At 34.3% G+C, this 21,168-nt stretch overlaps 1 non-coding gene across 1 annotated transcript; it reads left to right on the top strand.

Annotated features, from left to right (window-relative positions):
- The first annotated feature begins 437 nt into the window (after positions 1-437).
- Positions 438-544, top strand: LOC138834326 (U6 spliceosomal RNA). Its single transcript, XR_011374066.1, has one exon. It is a non-coding gene; the product is annotated as a U6 spliceosomal RNA (small nuclear RNA).
- Positions 545-21,168: the final 20,624 nt, after the last annotated feature.

Raw genomic sequence — 21,168 nt, 5'->3', positions numbered from 1 at the left:
CCTTTGCACAACTTGCTAAAGATAATTTTTTTTGAAGTTTTAATATTAAAAGACCAGAAGCATAAACCTTTAGAGATAAATAAGAGGATAGTATTGACATATTGTTGAGGCTTGTGTTCCCAAAATTGAAACAATTCCCAAAATTGAATATATTTAAAACATTAAAACTTTGAACGAACCTTAACACTTGCTGCAGTGTTCATTATGACAGGTGCCTTGTATAGAATAATTGAATTCCTCCTCCTACACATTTCTTGAACAACAAATATCTGGAATTATTTTGTTTTTGACATGTCAATCTTGACTTTATTCTTAAATGTGTGCTTATGTAAGAAATATATGGTTGTAAAATTTCATGACAATTCTTTTGAACTTCCTTTTTGTTGAATCGTCTAGTTTAATAAAATCCAATTGCACTTTTGATATAAAAATATTTTGTGCTCAATTCAGAATCACATACACTAACATTGGAACGATACAGAGAAGATTAGCATGGCACCTGTGCAAGGACGACATGCAAATTCGTGGAGCGTTCCATATTTTTACAACAACAGATGCTGGAGGGGATGTGGCCACAAGGGAACCATACAGCATTCTTGGTGGGAGTGTAAACTTGTTCAACCACTTTGTAAAGCATTATGGAGGTTCCTCAAACGATTCCACATAAAGCTCCCCTTTGACCCAGCAACCCCACTTTTGGGGATTTACTAAATGATCACAAAAAGACCATACTAAAACTACCAGCTCAACTATGTTTATTGCAGCATTATTTACCATAGCTAAGATATGGAACCAACCCAGCTATCCCCACTACATGAATGGATCAAGAAAATGTGGTGTATATACACAAGGGAATTCTATGCCTCCATCAGAAAGAATGACATCACCCAATTTGTTAGGAAATGGAAAGACTTGGGAAAAAATTTATTATGTGAAGTAAGCCAAGTCCAAAGAAACAGGTCCCATGGTTTCCCTTATTTTCAATAACGAATATATGTCTAGGGCAAGCAGACAATGTCAAAAACTATGTTCATATGAACAGATATGATGATGTTAAGGGAATTGAACTCCAAGATAGGGAAACAAGTATTTTTTTTTGTTTGTTTCTTGCTATTGTTTCTAACGTACTTATAATGTGCGATGTGAATTTTTGTTTCTTTGTATGTTCCTCCCCCATGCTATAACCCTTGTTTTCACTGTATTTGAAGTTGGTGCATGTGCCTCTTGTATTTACGCTTCTCTAATTTGGGGAGGGGAAGGGAAAAGATGCATGCGTGCAAACGCATGTGCATGCATGTGTGTTGGCGTGCTCAGAGTTTGAAATCAGGGCTTAAAGGCCATGCTAGGTCGTTCCTCTCTAGGTTGGTGAGGTACTATATGAACTACATTTTCTTTCCTGGGTCTTTGCTAGTTCATTAAAAATTTTGAAAAATAATTTCATGAATTTTTTTGTTTGTTTTGGAAGCCCTGATTGGCTTCCAATGGTTATCCACAGATCTCAGGCTCCTGAGTAGATATCCCAAGTAGATAGGATTATAAGTGTGACTAACCAATACAAGGCTTTCAGAATAATTTTAAAAGTAGAAGAAAATTTACTTCATGGGGGCCTGTTTTATTGTCTCCTACTTTTAAAGTATTTTGCATTGATTAAATGTGAATTTATTTCATTTTTGGATTCTTAAAAGAGAGTAAGTGATATTTAAAAGTTTTGGTACTTTTTAAAAAAACTGGAACTGTGGGACAGAAGAAATTTGCCTCTCTTTGGACCTCAATTTAGAAGCTCAGCTCTGTGCATGATAACCCACTGTCACCAACACAGTCTGTGTTGAAGACAAAATGTGACAGAAAACAATCACCATGGGCAATATTTGCTATGCTATTATTTCTTGGAAAATATGAATATTGAATTGAGAGTGTAAGAGAATGGAGAGAATTTACCTACCTTTTGTGTATTGCAGAAAGACTTTTGGAAACTTTGACTCATTTCCTTCCTCACTGTGTGTCTTTGGGCCATGCACTTAGTGCCTTTAATTACAATTTTTCCCAACACTAAAATGGTAATAACATTAGCATTATTGCAAATGTTATCTTAAGAATTAAGAGAAATAAAACTTGTAAAATACTTAACATAAACTTCCATGAATGAGCTTTGAGTTTAGCCAGAAGTTTTTTTAAAAATACTAAATAGAATGTCATAAGTATTACGGAAACCATTACATGTAGTGAGCAACCAGAAGTAATGTTATCTATTGATCATGCTCTGCTTCCAGGGAAGCCAGGTGGATAACTTCTCATGCTGTAAATCAAACTGGTTATCTTCAGTCTTGTTAGTGTAAAAATATCAGGGGCATAATAATGAAGGAATGTTGTAGACTGAGATGAAGTCCAAAAGAAAATGTACAGGGCTGGGAAGGTAGCTCAGTGGTAGACCGCTTGCCTTGCATGTCTGAGGCCCTGGGTTCTATTCCCCAGTACCACATAAGCAAAAAGAAAAAAAAGCCAGAAGTGGTGCTGTGGCTCAAGTGGTAGAGCACTAGCCTTGAGCTGAAGAGCTGAGGGACAGCGCCCAGGCCCAGAGTTCAGGCCCCTTGACCGGATCCCCCCCCCCAAAAAAAAGAAAATGTACAAAACTGAGAAAACATAAAAGTATCTGAGCAGTATAGTGTGTTTTACATCATTTAAGTTAAATAACAAAGATAATGAAAACCCAGAAGAATAAATTGTCTTTTTGATATTTTATCATAGGTCTTTCCTCATTCTTGTGGAGGCATCATCAGATGAGAGGAAATGTATTTTTTTTGTTCGCTTCCTTCCATTTATTCTTTTGTTTGAAATCTGAACTACATGAGACAGAAAGAAACGAAGGGAAATTAGTCACACAGGCTTTGGAAAGAAAAATCAACGTAAAATAAAATACATATAGTCTTGTATAAGGTCTAACTAAATTGAGTTATATAGTCTCAAGCATTAACAGAAAATGATTTAATCAATATCATGTTATTGAAAACTAAAAAATGTTAGGAGTTGCTTAATTTTTTCCTTTCTACTACCTTGAATAAATTATTGCTTTTGTATAGAGAGATTAAAGATGAGATTAACAAGAAACTTGATTAAAAATGGACAAAATTTCTGAATAGACATGTTTTCCAAAAAGCCCTGAAAATTGCCAGTGGGTTTACAAAGTTGTGTTTAATACAACTTCTATACTGGTTTAATGTTTTGTAAGAAAAAGTCATTAGAGAAATGCAATTCAAAATTACTATGATACTACTTCATAACTACTATAACTCTTATCAAAAAAATCAAAGGAACCAGGTGTGATGGTAAAGGCTTGTAATTCGAAGCTTTTAGGAGGTTGGAGTAAAAGGATTTGGGTCTGAGGTCATCTTGGGTATTGCACACAGTAAAAAACTGCCCTTTAAAAAAACTTAAAAAAAAAGTAATAATGTTGGCTGGTGAGAGTGTGGAGAAAAGGAAAATTTCTTCACTCTTGGTCAAAATACAGGTTAGTACTCTCATTGTAGAAAGTAGTATGCAGTTTTCTAAAGAAATTCAAAGATGAAATATCAACTGACCCACCAATCATGTGATTATTTCTCTCTGAGTAACTCATAAATATATCTGTAGTTCATTGTTATTCACATTATTCACAACAACAGCCAAGATATAAATCGAAGTTCAGTGTTCAACTACAGACTATTAAACAACTGTGGTGCATGCACAAATATATTTTTCTGTTTCATCCTTAAAATAGCAAGAGATTTCTCCCATTAGCCACAACTTACAATCACCTGAAAGATGTATTCTAAATGAGGAAAAATGTTGTCTTCTGATATTTGTAAACACACACACACACACACACACACACACACACACACACACACACACACACACACACACACACACCAACCTCAAACATTAAGAGTGAAATTTTTTGAAAAGTAAAGCAAAGTGGAATTGCTGGGGCATTTAGGTCACAATGTAGAAGATAGTAGATATACAGGATGAACTGGTATAGAGTTACAATGTACAACATGAGGATACAGGGGACAACACTGGCCTTACATAGGAATGAAGCTAAATAAGTAGGAGTTGTTCTTCCTAGTAAATGTTGCTCTTTTGGATGCTCTTCCTCCAGTAATGGATAAGATGAACATAATTCTTTAAATATATCTGCCTGTTAGCAGAAATAATAACAAACAATAAAGCAAAGCAATAATATTGTATGCTCAACATAGGACAAAATATCAAATTAAAATACATGAGATTATCCTTGGTGTGAACTAATTATTACAAATAAGGGAAACCATGGGAGCTATGTTTCTTTAAGTCCCACCAACAGTGTAATAGAGTTCCCAATTGGCTACATCCATGTCAGCATTTGCTATTGTTAGTCTTCTTGATAATGACCATTCTAACTGGGATGAGGTAGAATCAGTCTTGTTTACTTGTAGATTTGTGGGCACCTTCTAGCTACCATAAATGAATGAATCCATGAAACTTATATTGCTCTGAGTCTGCATTCTGTTCTCTTTGCTCTTAGTATAATTTTACCAAGCCTTTCATTTTCATTAATACTGGTGAAAAGTCATCCTCTCTGATGGGTGAATAGAATTCCACTGTGTTTGTTTGTGTGTGTGTGTGTGTGTGTAAGATCATGATAGGCCCATAAGCCTTCTGTTTCATCTGTAATTTTGTAATTCCATATTAAATTTGGATTGCTTTCTCTACTGCATTGAAAAATATAGTTGGGATTTTGATGAGTATTGCATTGTCAATTTTTTGTCGGCCATATTGCAGTTTCATCATGTAAATTCTTCCAACCAGGAGCATTAAAATATTTTCCATTTTCTTGAGTCTCCTTCAATTTCCCTTTTTAGATTTTTAAAGTTTTCACAGTAGAGGTCCTTCACATTTTTTAGTTACATTAATTCCTAGTTTTGTTGTTGTTGTTTAGTTTAGATTTGATTTGGTTTAGAGGCTAATCCATATGAAGTTGTTTTCTGAATTTCAGCCTGGATATTTCCATTCTTGGTAACACAAAAACTACTGATTCTTGTGGTTTTTATACCCTGCTACATTGCTGAAAGTTAGCATCACCTTTAGTAACTTGAAGGAGGAAGCTATAGGGTCCTTTAAATACAGGATCATTTCATCTGTAAAAAGGGATAGTTTTATGTCTTCCCTATTTGGATCCCCTTTATGTTTTTCTCTTGCTTATTGCTCTTGCTAGAAAGTCCACTACCTTATTGAAGAGTAGTAGAGAGAGTGAACATCATTGTCTCATTCCTGATTTTAATGTCTTCATGCTTCCACTGGGTAAATGCTAATTATCTGTCATATATATACTCTGAATTATATTGAGGTATGTTCCATGCATTTCTAGCTTCTCAGACAATCATAAAGGGGTATTGGAGCTTGTTAAAAGCTATTATTACATCCCTATAGACAATCATGTTTTTCTTTTACCTGCTTCTGCTGATGTTTTGTATTATGATTATTGACAAGAATATTGAATCCAATTGTATCCTAAGATGAATCCTATTTGATCATACAATATTATTTTTTGTTGCTGAAATTAGTTGGTGAGAATTTTATTAAGAAGTTCTGCATCATTGCTTATCAAAGAATTGGGTTCATAGTTCTCTTTCTTTGGTGAGTCCCTATATAATTTGGGGAAGAGTCTAATTCTGCATCATACAATGTGTTCGACAATTCCATTTCCCTTTCTATTCCATTGAAGAGTTACATCTATGTATTGTAAGTTCTTTGCAGGCCTTAATTTCATGGTAAATTTATTGAGTCATAGATTTTTCTGAAATGGGAAGTGGTTTATTGACATTTCATTTTCATTTCTTCTTATGTGTTACTTCTTGCTTCAGATCCAGTATAGGAACGCATCAATTTCTCCAGGATTCTTCAGGTGATTGGCATCAGATTTTCAAAGTGCTGTCTTATAACATTCTCAATTTTGCTTATATCTGTTGTGGTCTCATTTTTGTCTCTAATTTTCTGTATTTGCATGAGTTCTCTTATTGTTTTGTCTTTTTTATTATGAGGTGATATACAGAGAGGTGGGTTACAGTTACATAAATAATGAGTACATTTTTTTCTTCTTCCCCCAACACTGACATCCCACTCCCACAAAGTTGTAAAGTTTATTTCTAACATAGTGTCTAGTGAATATCACTCTTGCTTTGGTTAATCTTTGTCCCACCATTTCTGTGATTTCCCTTCCTTTCCCCAAGTCAGATTAACTTATGAATAAGACAAAGGGTACAGAAATCAAAAACAGTGAGTACAGGGAATAAACCAAAGGGGAAAAACTAAATAGAAATAACTAAAAACAATTCACTATACAATAATCTTCTATCCATTTCTTGGAGCTCATTTTGATAAGCATCATTTTATGGTGATATGTGTATTGCTATTGAGCTACTGTGAATATCCTAGAAATATTCTAGTTTTTCCAAATGAGTGAAAACATGTAGCCTCTGATTCTTTGGGTCTGGCTTGTTTGAATTATTATGTTCCCAAATGATTCCATTTTCTTACAAATGGGACAATGTCAATCATTCTGATGGAAGCATAGAATTTTGTTGTGAATATATACAACATTTTCTTGATCCATCATTGCTGGGTCATAGGGGAGCTCTAGTGAGGAACCTCTATACTTCTTTACAGAGTATTTGAACAAGTTTACATTTCCACCAGTAGTGTAGTAATGTTCCTTTTTGGCCACATCCCCACCAGCCCAGCATCTGTTATTATTAGTTTTCTGCATTCAAACTGGGGTTAGGTGGAATCTCAATTTTGCTTTGATTTGCATTTCTTTTATGGCCAGAAATGTTGCATATTTCTTCATGTGTCTATTGGCCATTCATATTTCTTCTTCAGAGAGGTCTGTCCTTAAATCTTAAGTTCAATTATATTATGAGGGTTGTTGTTTCTATGAGGATTTGTTTTTTGGGGGGCATTAATTTTGGGGCTCTAAGAATATTTGCGATATGAGGACATTGTATGTTGCAGAGCAAATAAAGACCTTCTCCCACTCTGTTAGTTTTCTACTTGTCTTTCTATCTATATAAGTTCTCTTTTTAGTCAGATTTGGTAAGGGTCTGTCAAGTCTGTTAATTTATTGAAAGAACCAGCTCTGTTTTGTTGATCTTTCTATGTTTTATTTTGTCTTTATTTAGTTATTTCTGATTTAATGTTTTATATGTTTCAGCCTACTTACATTTGGACTTGTTCCTCTCTTCAAGGAGCTTTAGGTACATGATAAAAATACTGATTTGAGATTTCCCCAATTGCTTGATGTAGGCATTCAAAGCTATAAATTTTCCTGTAAGTACTGCATTTAATGTGTCCCAGAGGAGCTGGTATTTTGTGTGTTCATTTTTGTTGAATACCAGAAACTTTCAGATTTCCATTCTAATCTCTTCAGTGCCCCACTGGTCATTCAGCAATGTGTTGTTCAGTCTTCATAGGTTTGACAATTTTTTTTGCTTTAGCTGTTTAATTGTAAGTTTATTCTGCTGTGGTCTGACAAGCTATGGGAATTCAATTAATTTTTCTTTTGATTTGGACAGAATTTCTGTATGACATAGGATGGGTTCTGTTTTGGAGAATTTTCCATGACCTGCTGCAAAGAATGTATATACTGACACTGAATGTATATTCTGTAGATGTCTGTTAGGGCAAGATGGTCAATGCAGTTATTTATTTAGGTCTTCAGTTTCTTGGTTGAGTTTTTCCTGGATAACCAATCCATGCGTGACAATTATGGGTTGAGATGTATTTTTAGGTTATGTAGTATTTGGTTGATGATGTGGGGTGGTCCAAGATTCACGGCATTGATATTTACACTTGTTGTATCCTCCTAATGGAGAACTGCCTTTATCAATATATAATATCCCTTCCTACTAATTTTAATTTTAATTCTCTAATATTTTATGTTAGTAATTCTACTGTGGCCTGTTTATGGTATCCATTTACTTGAAAAATTTCCTTCCAGCCTTTCAGTTCGAGTATGTGTTTGTTTTTGTCAATGAAATGTATCTCTAGTGGACACTGGATGGATGTGTCTTGTTTTTTCATAATACTATCTAACCTGTGTTTTCTAATTGGAAATGTAAGTCCATTGATATTGAGAGTTACGGCTGGGAAATATTTAATAATTCCTGCTGTTATACACCTGCTGTTAGGAGCTGTGCCTCATCTATTCTTTTTTTTTTGGGGGGGGGGTCCAGTCGTGGGGCCTGAACTCTGGGCCTGGGTGCTGTCCCTCAGCTCTTCAGCTCAAGGCTAGCACTCTACCACTTGAGCCACAGTGCCACTTCTGGCTTTTTTCTTTTTGCTTATGTGGTGCTGAGGAATCGAACCCAGAGCCTCATGCATGCAAGGCAAGTGCTCTACCACTGAGCCACCTTCCCAGCCCCTCATCTATTCTTAATATATTTACATTGTTCTCTGGTAGGGAGCATTTTATATAACCATTTCCTGTTCTTTTTGACCTTCTCTATGTAGGATATATTTGATTAATTTCTATCTTGTTGATTTGGTGGAGATAAAATTTTCAAGTTCTCTTTGTCATGAAATATTTTTATATATCCTTTAAATATAAAGGAGAGTTTGGCTTGGGAGAGTATTCACAGTTGGTAGTTGTTTGTCTTTAATGTTTGCCATATATCATGCCAGGCTCTCCTTTTTACCATATCAGCTAAGAAATCATTATTTTTTCTGACTGGATATCCTTTATAAATAATCGGTCTTTTCTCCTGACAGCTTAAGAATCCTTTCCTTGATCTCTAATGATCCTCTAATGGATTATGATGTGGTGGTGGGTTGTTCTGTTCTGGTATTCTCCGTTTGGTGTTCTAAAGGCTTCTCTTCTCTGAATGAGCCTATCTGTTTGGATGTTTGGCATGTTCTCTGCTAGAATTCTGTAATATGTTTCCCATCCATTTTGTTTCTTGCTCTTCTCCTTCTTGATACCTATCTCCCCCAAGTTTGATCTTCTAACTGAATCTTGAACTTCCAGCGAGATCGTTTCTTATTTCTTGGAATTGTTCTACATGATTAACTCCTCTTTTCTATTAGACCTAGTCTGTCTTTGATGCCTAACATTATCTTCTATGTCATCTATTAGCTGTGGAGACTTTCTACTTTGGTTTTGATTTCTCTGTCTTCTAATTGGTCATTTTTTTTTAGGGCTTCTATCTTAACTAAAGCTTTATTTTAGGTCTTGTGTGGACTTTCTTTACATCTTTTCTTTGGGTAAGGGAGTTGGAGGGGCTGTTTTTTTAGCTGTGTCTTCTCATACCTTTTAACTATTTAATTACTTAACTATTTTTTCCTTGGACTCCTTTGCCTTCTCAGACTTTATTTATCTTTCTGTTTGTAGTCTTCATGAATTATTTTGCTAATCTTTGATTGGTCTCATCTTTTTTGACAAATTTCCTTGTAAAGATTTTGTATCTTTTCGTTAATCACATTTTTCAGCAGTATTTGTGATGTATTTTGAATTCTCTCTTCTAGCTCCTTAATTGTCTGTTCTAATGTCTGGTCAGTTCCTGTGTGAATTATACTACCTTGGCATCAGTTTTCTTGTATTTTTCTTATTTGTTCTGTCCATTTGGTGGATTTCTTGGCTTTCATTTGGGGAATCTATGATCTTAATAGGTGACTCTCTATGTTCTTGGTTGATTTTTCAGGTCTTCTGTTGTTATTTGTTTTTCTGGAATTTGGTTTTTGTCTAGACGATTAAGTGTAGGATTAGAGATCATTTGTGGTGAGATGTTGTCATGTTAGTACTGATGGTTCCAATGACAATTCGAACTGTCCAGTGGTAAGGTGAATAGTGTCTGTGTTTGGATGTGGCTTTCTCTGTTCCTGCTTTTTTCCCATGTAGCCCTTTTGTTTCCACAGTGCAGCTGTGCTTTTGAGTATGTTGTCCAACACAGTCACAACAGTCACCTGCCAGGCTGGGTAACTTTTCATAGATTTTTGTTTTCTTGTAAAGACAGAATAAAATGTTCTTTTGAATTATATATTTATATATAATTATAACTGAATTGTTTGACCTGCTAGAAGTGGAATACCTGCTAGGACTCTAAATCTCTGTTTCATTAGCTAGAGCTAGGGTAATTTTCTGTTCTTATTCTGCCATTGTCTTTCTACTTCCTCAGGTTTATTTTTGATATTGTGGATTTTTTCACATAATTTAGCATTTGTGATGGTTGTATCTGGTTATTTTTGTTTTTCTGTTTGTGTTACTTTGAAATAGTGATTTCAGGCTTCTCTGAAGAGACAGTAATAATATGAAATATATGTTATTACATTGAAAGAAAGAGAGCAGACATTTTAACCTTTTGCTACAAGTAAAGAAATATTAAGCAAAACTAATGAAAATAATTACTTATTTACTCTTTAGAGAATGAGCATAGTACTCTTGGATATCTTGGAGGAAACATATTAGACTCATTACATTTACATTGAAATTACAGGCTAAACATTCTTTTTCAGAAGATAAAAGCTTCAGTTCTTTCATATAATATTATAAAATCATAATACCTGCATGTTGATTTGTTTTCATCTGAAATTTTCAATTCCATTCTTCATCCATTAGGTATCTAGTGCTTTGAATGACCAATTCCTTAAAATACCTATATTTCTTATATTGTGATGTAAATCTCAGTAATATAAGTATGAATTTATCTCTCAGTCTCATCTTGAGCTACATTCATATGAAATTTATGCAGTCTCAAGCAAGAATCCTATTTTACTCTTTTCTATGTTTTAATCAATATATCCATTCTCTTTAGAAATATGTTCTCATCTTTTTCTAGAAATATTTTTCTCATCTTTCTCATGTTTCTCATCATATTGCTCCAGTGAACATCGTGTACTTTCAGTACTTTAATTGAAATAAATATAAAGTTTTGAACATGAAGACACTTCCTCCCATTATCACTTTAAAGTAAAACTTTGGGGACTATTTTATATATAAAAATAAAAAAGTTCAATGCAAATGTTTATACATGAATGGTCTAATGATTAAGTCAATTAGACCCAAGAACTACCATACCACATCAAGTCTCAATTTACTTAAAGGCACCAAAATATTAGTGTTCATGAATATCACTCATTGTTAGAAAATGACTAGTCAAAACCAAGTTTATTTTTGAAATTTAAAAAATGAAAATTACACCCAGATTTTCTGTCAATATCCTGTTTCCAGGGATACATTTTTTTCAGCAAACAGGGAAACAAAAAATAAGGATTTGTCACATAGAATGAAAGATATAATATCAGACTGTCTTTCCTTAAGGTGATAAGTACATGCAAATCGTGATTTATTCAAAGATATGATAAACATTCATAAGAAGATATGTGATCAGAAGTGATAGGTAAGCAAAATAACTGGAAAACTGTATATGTAAATTTTGCTTTCAATATAGGATTACAGGTTTTCAATTCGTGAGCGTATTGAACAAGATTTTGTATCTGTAATACAGATCCTATATTCTACATTTTAGACATACTCCAATTCTCTTACCTCAGTTTCTGATCATTATTCTTCTACTTTCATGATGTCAATTGCTACTAAAGTAACAAGGTGGGAGTTTTATTTTCATTTCTAGATCAAATAAATTTTAGTATTTTGGAATAATAGTATAAATTCATGTAGTTTATTTTGAATGTCAAGTTTGAGTATACTGCTTTCAGGGTATTGTGAATTGGCCTGAAGCAGCCAGGAACATATTTTGAATACAGAGACACACAGTATACTAAGATCTAGGGACTTGATCTCAGAGAAAGATAAAGGTCCAGGCAAGATCTTGAAGCCGAGATAAAACAATGGAGCAAACATCAATCAACTATTATCACAAATGGAACTGATCTCTGATGTGTCTGCTGGCAGCTCTTTGTGTGTGTGTGTGTGTGTGTGTGTGTGTGTGTGTGTGTGTGTGTGTGTGTGTGTGTGTGGAGAGAGAGAGAATTTTAGTGTATCTTCCATATTTACAGTCTATAGAGCATTACTTGTTATGAAGAAGGTGCTCATATCAGAGCTCTGATACCACTGTCATCACTTTTAACTGCTAAAAGCACTTGCTTAATCTCTAATTAAAAAGGGAAAAATAAACTAACATCTTACATGATTGTTTTGACAAATAATTGGTATATTAAAGGCCAAAAGGAGGAATTGGAGATTAATATAATCTTCTTCCTCTCTTCTGATTATTACACAGCAAAAGCTGTGATTTTCAGAAGTCTCTTGCAATGTGCTCACGGCTGAATTACTAATATGCTTAATAGTATGAAACATACGATACAGAAGTAGATCAGCCTGCAAGCACAAAGAACTAGTTATAAGATCAAACTTTTGAGCAGAGTTGCCACATCATTTAGGAATGCAATTCCTTCATATAAACTTCAAATTTTGTGGCTTTCCTTGTGTGATTAAATGGTAAGAAAGTAGAAGCAAGAATTCCTGTTCAGCCAAGTAGAAAGTGCTCATTATCCCATCCTCATGTTGCAAATTTCCATTCCATAAAGACTCTTCATTAGAGTACTTTCATTTAATATACTTCAGCTCATCATCCTTCCCTGTTGGAGACAGGAAAAAGATAATTTTGTTTGAATATTATCTTACATAAATTAGTGTGCATAGGCTTGATTTGTATAATTACAGATGTTTGTAATAAAAGTATGTAGGGATCATGTCACAATTAAAAAATAAAAATAAAATCACATAACAACTAGAAGTCACAGCATTTTGTGCATAAATACATACATTAGATTAGTTGCAGAATTTCTATTTTGAGAAAAACTTTATATTAAAGTATAATGTACTTTACTAAGGATTGAAACATTTTATTGAAAAAATATATATATTTTGGGGGGTGGGTCCGGTCGTAGGGCCTAAACTCTGGGCCTGGGCGCTGTCCTTCAGCTCTTCAGCTCAAGGCTATTACTCTACCACTTGAGCCACAGTGCCACTTCCAGCTTATTTTTTTCTGCTTATGTGGTGCTGAGGAATCGATTCCCGGGCCTCATGCATGCAAGGCAAGCACTCTACCACATAGTCACCTTCCCAGCCCCTGAAAAATATATTTCTTAGAGACATTTTTGCTTCATAATTTTAAGAAGAAAAATGATCCCAAAGTAATTTTTTTATTGTTTTCCAGTTTCCATGTGATTAACTTTCAAATTAGAAATCCAGATATATGATTTAATTTAACCAAAAATATTTATTGAGTGTAAAGTCCTTCTACTCTCTACATTCTTCACACTAAGACCACCAAATATGAGTCTGAAATGATTAGTGTCTTTTTAACCTATGTTAATATTATTTACAATGTGAGTGAAATGTTTAAAAAGTCGTATTTATTTTAGCTTAATTGCTCTGAAGAGACAATAAATGATATAATCAAAGGCTAAAAATGATTAGATTTAAAATTTACAATTCAGGAAATGGTTTTGACCACTCTGGTAACTGGAGCCTTCACTACAACCTCATAAGACAATTTATATTGATGAAGCAAAAATCCGAGGTTAGACATTTATAAATAAAAAATCATGTCATTCTGAATATGTAGAGCTACATTTCAAACAGAAAATTTAGCTTTTAAATACCTGAATATGCTAGTACATTTATTTGCAGGGTAAGTACTTGTTCTGAAAGGAGATAAAATTACATATATTTTGAAATGTAAACCTAAGTATTCATTTGAATAAAAGATAATGTTTAAAATATCACTCATTCAAGAAAGAAGATGTACAGTTAGTTGTTTTTCATGCCAATTGTGTTCTCTAAACTTACTACAAATACTAGATTAGTAAACCTAATTCATTGCTTTCTGGGAAATAGAAATTCAGTTTCCTAAAACTCATGACTATAACTTTTTCTCAAACAATTGCTAAATAATTGTTTTATATTTTTGTCATGGAATCTTATTTGACTTTTTTATTCATTAAGTTAAGTAATTGGCCAATAACAATATAAATTATGCATGAACAAAGTTTATCTAACACAAGTATTTCTTTCACAAGACATATCATGGCTCTCTTAAAGAACACTAGAATGCAGTGTGTTCTTTATTAATTTTTAGTTATTTTCTTAATGGTTATTAATTATCAGAAGTGGCAATTCTATAACATATTTAAAGCATTTGATTATACTCCCTCTATTTCTTTTTCATTACTCCTTTCTCCAAAGATCTTCTGTTTTTCACATAAAATTACATCTTTGTATATGTGCATATAAACTAATTTGGAAGATTTAAGCTAAACTGCAACTTAATTCAAGATGTACAGTGGATTAATAAGATGAATAAAAACTTGAATATTTTTTGTTAACTTCTGAATTGAGTTATCATTATTATTATGGCTAGGGTTGGGACCCCAGGCAGAATTAGAATTAGAATTAGAGAAATAGAAATTTTAGCTTCAACACAGGGTGACCCATTGCAACAATGATACTCAAAAGACACTATGTTGTAAATGAAGTTTACACCATGGGGAGGGAGGAGTAAGGGAAGTGGGGAGGGATGGGATAGTAGGAGAACAAGACAGAAGGGGGTAACAATGCTCAACAAGAAATGTACTCTTTATATTACAGATATAGTTATTCACTCTTTAAAGCATCCTTACAACAAAATAAAATTTTCAAAAAATAATGAAAAATAAAACCTGTTAGGAAATATGAAAACACTTAGAAATTTAGGTTCAAAATGCAAGTAATAATTAGACATACACGCTGAGCAAGAGTTAGGATAAATGTGAAAAAAGAGGCTTGCTATTAACATGATGATTCAGTTATATGTAGGCTTAGGCTTAGGCAAGGTGTTCCAGTTAGAGCTGGGGTTAGGATGAGAAAAAGATGTAAGATATTGTGTAAAACTGCCACATATTTTAAGAAGAATGAATGGTATCAAAGTTAGAATGAATGTAAACCAGTGTTTATGTTACTTTAAACATTCAGATAAAGTGTGAGATACTTTTTTGTTCTAATTAGGGTTAGGGAAGGATAAGCTTTAAGGTAACTTTTAGTTTTCCACTAAGAAGTAGAAGCAAAAAAAATGTGTGATTGAATAGAATCTAGACAATTTTCCTTACATTAACCATTTGGTGTTAAATCAGACTGTGATTAGGATTAGGTTTCTGGTTAACCGGGGTAGAGGATAGAGTACAGAAATGGGTTAAATTAGAGGCTTGTGCCTATTTTCCTAGCTATTCAGGAAGCTGATTTCTGAGGATCCCAGTTCAAAGCTAACCCGGGCAGGAAAGTCTGTGAGACTTTTATCTCCAATTAACCACCAGAAAACCCAAAAGTGGTGCTGTGGCTCAAGTGGTAAAGCACCCACCTTGAGCTAAAGAACTCAGGGATCGTGCCCAGGCCCAGAGTTTTCAAGTCCCACGACTGACAAAAAGAAAAAAAAAAGAAATGTGTTAAATGATAAGTAAAGCTGAACTTATTTTAGGTTCTAGGAATTCAGGAAATGCTGGGATAATGGAAGTACAATGTATTTCATAATATCAGAATTTGCGATCAATGAGTATAATGATTCCTCTTATGGAACAAGATACATTCAGAATTAAGAGTGAGAAAATCTGTAGGGTTTACAGAAAACCTGCAATTTATTTCAAGAATTACAAGTGGAATTTCAGTTAGGATTGCAGAAAATGAGCATTTTTCATAAATTTTAGAATTGGGATACTGTTAGTGTCAAGGTTATGGTTAGGATGCCAGCCATGGTTAGGGTTAGAGTGAAGGAGAAAAAAATGAGGCTCAAATTGAAGGTAAATTTAGACTAAGCCTAGTAAGAATTAGAATGAATGTGAACTAGAGTATTGCTATTAATATTAGAATCTACTTAGAGTTAGGCTTATGGTTATTGTCAATGTTCCAGTTAAGATTAATTTAGGATTAGAAAATGACTAAGATATTCAAAAATAAATAAAACTTAATTTTGGAAGTCTTATTTGAATCAAGTTAGGATGAGTGAAAACTAGTGTACTTGTGTTAGTGTTAGTATTGTCATATAATTAGGATTAAGATTAAGGTCAGTATTTTGTTCTGATTATGATTACTGTTATGAATAAGAAAGTTTTTAGTATAAACTTGAGTTTTTAGTTACAAGTAGAAGCAAAAATGTGAGATTGAATAGTAACTAGAGCATTATCATTATATTTATTTCTCAGTGATCATTCTCATAATGATTAATGAGAGTTTTCCAGATAGATTTAGGCTGAGAGTTAGCATTAAGTAATGGAGTAGATGGTAAGTAAATCTGAAACTGTTTTAGGGTACAGGGTTTCTGGAAAAGGTAGGATGAATGGAAACTACAGTATTTTTTCCTGATAAAGAGAATTTGAGGACAAGAAATATAATGGTTCATGTTAGGGAACAAGATAACTTCAGAAATAGAGTCAGAAAATTTGTGGGAATGAGGGCAAACTGAAACTAATTTCAGAGTGCAAACTGGAGTGTTCATTAGAATGATTTAAAACTAGAGTCTTTTTCTTAAACATTAGAATTGGACTATCAGGGTGAAAGGTTTCAGTTTCAGTTCCAGTTGGGGTTAGTGTAAGCATTAGGGAAATGGAAAGTTAAGGGTCCAACTGAAAGTAAATCTTCGAATAACAAGTCGAGTTAGAATTAGGATGAATGTGAAATAAGAAACTACTAACAATATTAAGATTAGGTTATGATTAGTGTGAGGGTTAACCTCAATATTTCAGTTAGGGTTTGGGGTACAATAATGGCAAGATAATGAGTAAAACTACAAACTATTTTGAGAAAGATGAGTTGAATCAAAGGATGAATAAAAACTAATGTATTTGTGTGGCTTTTAGAATCCAAAGCCCATTAGTTCCAGGGTTAGGGTTACTTTTCTAATTCAGGTTAGGCTTAGGATTAGGGAAGGTTAAGCTTTAAGGTAAAACTGAATTTTCTGCTAACACTTTCAAGTAAAATAAGTTTGAAACTTACCAAAAACTACAGAGTTTCTCTAAGTTTCCTATGCAAGGTTCAATGGGGTTAAATTTAGAGTTAGGTTTCTAGTAAGGTTTAGCTATATAGTAAGGGTTAGGAACTAGAGTAGATTTTAAGTAAACCTGCAAATTCTTTTTGGAGATACAGGAGTTCTGTAAAAGTTAAAATCATTGGAAACTATGGTATTTTTCATGATATGAGGATTTGAGGTTAATGATGCATAATAGAGAACAATATAGATTTCAGATTCCAAGTCAGGGAATCTGTAGGATTTGGAGCAAACTGCAAATCATTTCAAAGACAATGAGTATCTGTAAGGATGTTTCTAAACTTCAGTATTTTCCATTAATTTTAGGATTGGGTTATTATTATGATCAAGGTTACTCTTAGGGTTGTGACCAGGAATAGAGTTAGGCTTAGGGAAATTAAAGGTTGAGAAGTTGAGTTAATTACTTCCCTTGTGTATGTATTGCACTGTTCTAAGGCTTGAACTCAAGGCTTGGGTTCTGTTCCTGACCTTTTGCTGTAGGCTCCTAGCCACGAATCCAATTCCAGCTTTCTTTGGCAGTAAATTGGAGATGAGAATCTCACAGACTTTCTTATCTGAGCTGACATTGAACTGAGATCCCCAGATCCCTGCCTTCTGATTAAAGTTAGGATTAAAGGCATGAGCTACCAGTGCCCAGGAAAGTGATTGACTTTTATTGACTGTTTTTACTTATGTTCGAGATCAAGAGTTGAATTCACTCACTCTTCAAGGAAATAGAAGAGGCAATCCAAAAATTCATATGGAACAATAAAAGACCCCAAATAGCAAAAACGATCCTCAACAGAAAGAACACTGCTGGAGGAATATCAATACCAAATTTCAAACTCTACTATAAAGCCATAGTAATCAAAACAGCTTGGTAATGGCACAAGAACATACCTCAGGACCAATGCAATAGAATTGAAAACCCAGAAATGAACCTACAGACCTATAGCCATCTAATATTCGATAAGGGAGCTAAAAAAATAGAATGGAAGAAAGACAGCCTCTTCAGTAAATGGTGCTGGCAAAATTGGTTAACTACTTGTAGAAAACTAAAGCTAGATCCTTATATATCACCCTGCACCAGAATCAACTCCAAATGATTAAAGACCTCGGAATCAAAGCTGACACTCTCAAAACATTACAGGATGGAATAGGAGAAACCCTAGATCTCCTTGGCACAGGCTGAAATTGTCTTAATAGAAACCTGGAAACACAACAAATCAAAGAAAGGTTGGACAAATGGGATTGCATGAAGTTGCAGAGCTTCTGCATGGCAAAGGACATAGCTAGCAAGATCAATATAAAGCCTACGGATTGGGAGAAGATCTGCACTAACCATACAACGGACAAGGGTCTCATATCTAAAATATACTTGGAACTCACAAAATTAAATCCCCCAATAACAAATCCTCAAAGAAACAACTGCCCAATAAACAAGTTGGCTAAAGACTTAAAGAGAAACTTCTCTGAAGAGGGAAGAAGGATGGCCAGTAGACAAATGAAGAAATGCTCAACCTCCCTAGCCATAAAAGAAATGCAAATCAAAACAACATTAAGATACCACCTCACACCAGTTAGAATGACTAAAATCAAGAACTCTAATAACAGCAGATGCTGGAGGGGATGTGGACAGAAGGGAACCTTACTGCATTGTTGGTGGGAGTGTAAACTTGTTCAACCACTTTGGAAAGTAGTATGGAGGTTCCTCAAAAGACTTTACATAGAGCTCCCGTATGACCAAACAATCCCACTTTTGGGCATTTACCCAAATGTTTACAAATAAGACCACACTAATGCTACCAGCACAACTATGTTTATTGCAGCACTATTTACTATAGTTAAGATATGGAGCCAACCCAGATGCCCGTCAGTAGATGAATGGATCAAAAATAAATGTGGTATATATACACAATGGAATTCTATGCCTCCATAAGAAAGAATGACATTTCCCATTTGTTAGGAAATGGAAAGTCTTGGAAAAAATTATATTAAGTGAAGTAAGCCAGGTCCAAAGAAACATAGGTCCCATGTGTTTCCTTATTTACAATATCTACTATATGTCTGAGTCAAGCAGAAAAGGTCAGATAAGGTGATGTTAGGGAAATGTACCCTAAGATATGTATTCAAATGTTTTTTTTTCTTTCCTGCGATTGTTTCTAACACATTTATAAGGTATTTCTTTGTTGCTTTGTATGTCTCTCCCCTCACAGTATAACCCCTGCTTTCACTGTATTTGATGTCGGTATAATTTGTGGAGGGGAAGGGGAAAAACAAATCGTTTAAATAGGAATACAGGTGGACCCATTGCAACCATGATATATACAAGTCGTTATGTCGAAAACGAACTTTACAATTTTCATGGGGGGGGGAGTGGGGAGGATTAGGGTGGTAAGGGGAGAATGGGAAGGAATGGGAATGGGAAACAAAGGAGGAGGCTACAATGGATGATAAGAAATGTAATCATTATCTTGTCCTTTGTACAGTATTTTCACTATAAAAAATAAAGACTTGAATTCAATATCTGACAGCCTTGCGCATTAGGTAGCACTCTGCCACTTGAGCCATATCTCCAAAACTCATTATTTTAAATAGGTGGAAATCATTAAATTTTCTTCAGATGATATGCTTCATTAGTGTTGTTCTAAAACTCATCCTAATGAAAAAAGATTTATAGACCCTAGAGATGATCTGAACAGATTCTCATGCTTTGCTCCTAATGGCATAACATTTTAGGGACATGATTTTTAATTATTATTTTAAGTAACAAAGGAGTTATCATTTAACAAAGCAGTTTATGCATACAATATAGCTTGATCAATGACAACCCTTTCAACATTCTCATCCATCACTCCTCTATGAACCTCTTCCTTAACTCTTCTTAATTTTGTAGGATATTTACTGGATTCCTCTCTGCACTTCACCCCTTTTCTCCTTTTCATTCTTCTCATTTTCCCCCTTCACCCCTCTTTTGACTACCCATTTCCATATTATCCAGCAACTCTACTCCTAGGCATTTACCTGAATGTTTACAAACTAGGATGTAGTAAAAGTTTCAGCACAACCATGCTTACTGAATCACCCCACCTACCCCTCAAGAGAGATATGAATTAAGAAAATGTAATACACACACACACACACACACACACACACACACACACACACACACACACACACATTGGAAATTCTACTTACCCATCAGAAAGAATATTGTACAATTTGTATCTCATTTCTCATTTCTTCTGCCTGGTATCACATTGTTGCCGTACTGTCCCTGTACTGCAGTAACTGACACATGCAAACTGATGTAAAATATTGTCAGGGTTATTGGCTAGGAATAGATTCCTGAATGAGTTCTTCGCTCATTCTCTTCGTCTATTCATGCCTTTGAGTAGTGATTGTACAGATTCATTTGTACCATTTGCTACACACAAAAGAGATGAACCACTTGTACGTATATATACATACATGTATATACATACATGGATATATGCATTTTATGATTTCAAGAATTATGGAGCTAACAAAAATCATATGCATTTTCCTTCCTTTTTAATTCTTTCAAAGCCTAAATAACTTTGTCTCTTTTGAATACCTAATTTTAAAGAGAATGTCATCATCTCTGATCTGTCAGCGCCCTTGAAATTAGATGTTCCAATAAAACAAAATTACTTAGGCTTTTTGGTGGAAGAGAAGAGTATTCTAGGGTTTTATTCAGGGGTTCTCTGCTTGCTAGACAGGACTTTGGTTGTATAGCACCAAGCAGCTCAACTCCTGTTGCCATAGTTCTAGTCCCTTTTATTTGCTTGAGGTCTTGAAGTTTTTGCCCAGGTCTGATCTTAGATTGACTGAGACTTTGCTACCTATGCATCCCACAAAATTAGGTAGGATTACAGATGTGAACCAAAATGGCCAGATCATTTGTTGAGATGGCTGTCTTGGCATTTATTTCTCTGGCCTGCCCTCAGACATTTCTGCTTCCCAATCAGCTAGGATTACAGATGTGGGCTACTATACTTGGTGTACATGACACCTTCCTTTTTTTGAGAGGTTTTTATTGTAAAAATACTGTATAGAGGGGTTATAGTTACATGAGCAAGGTAATGAGTGCATTTTTTATCAAGCATTGTTACCTCCT

The sequence above is a fragment of the Dipodomys merriami genome, unplaced genomic scaffold, assembly GCF_024711535.1.
Source record: "Dipodomys merriami isolate MVZ:Mamm:240054 unplaced genomic scaffold, mDipMer1.0.p SCAF_211, whole genome shotgun sequence".
In the NCBI taxonomy this organism is placed as follows: Eukaryota; Metazoa; Chordata; class Mammalia; order Rodentia; family Heteromyidae; genus Dipodomys; species Dipodomys merriami.
The sequence above is the reverse complement of the archived record's forward strand: the minus strand, read 5'-3'. Positions and strand labels throughout refer to the sequence as shown.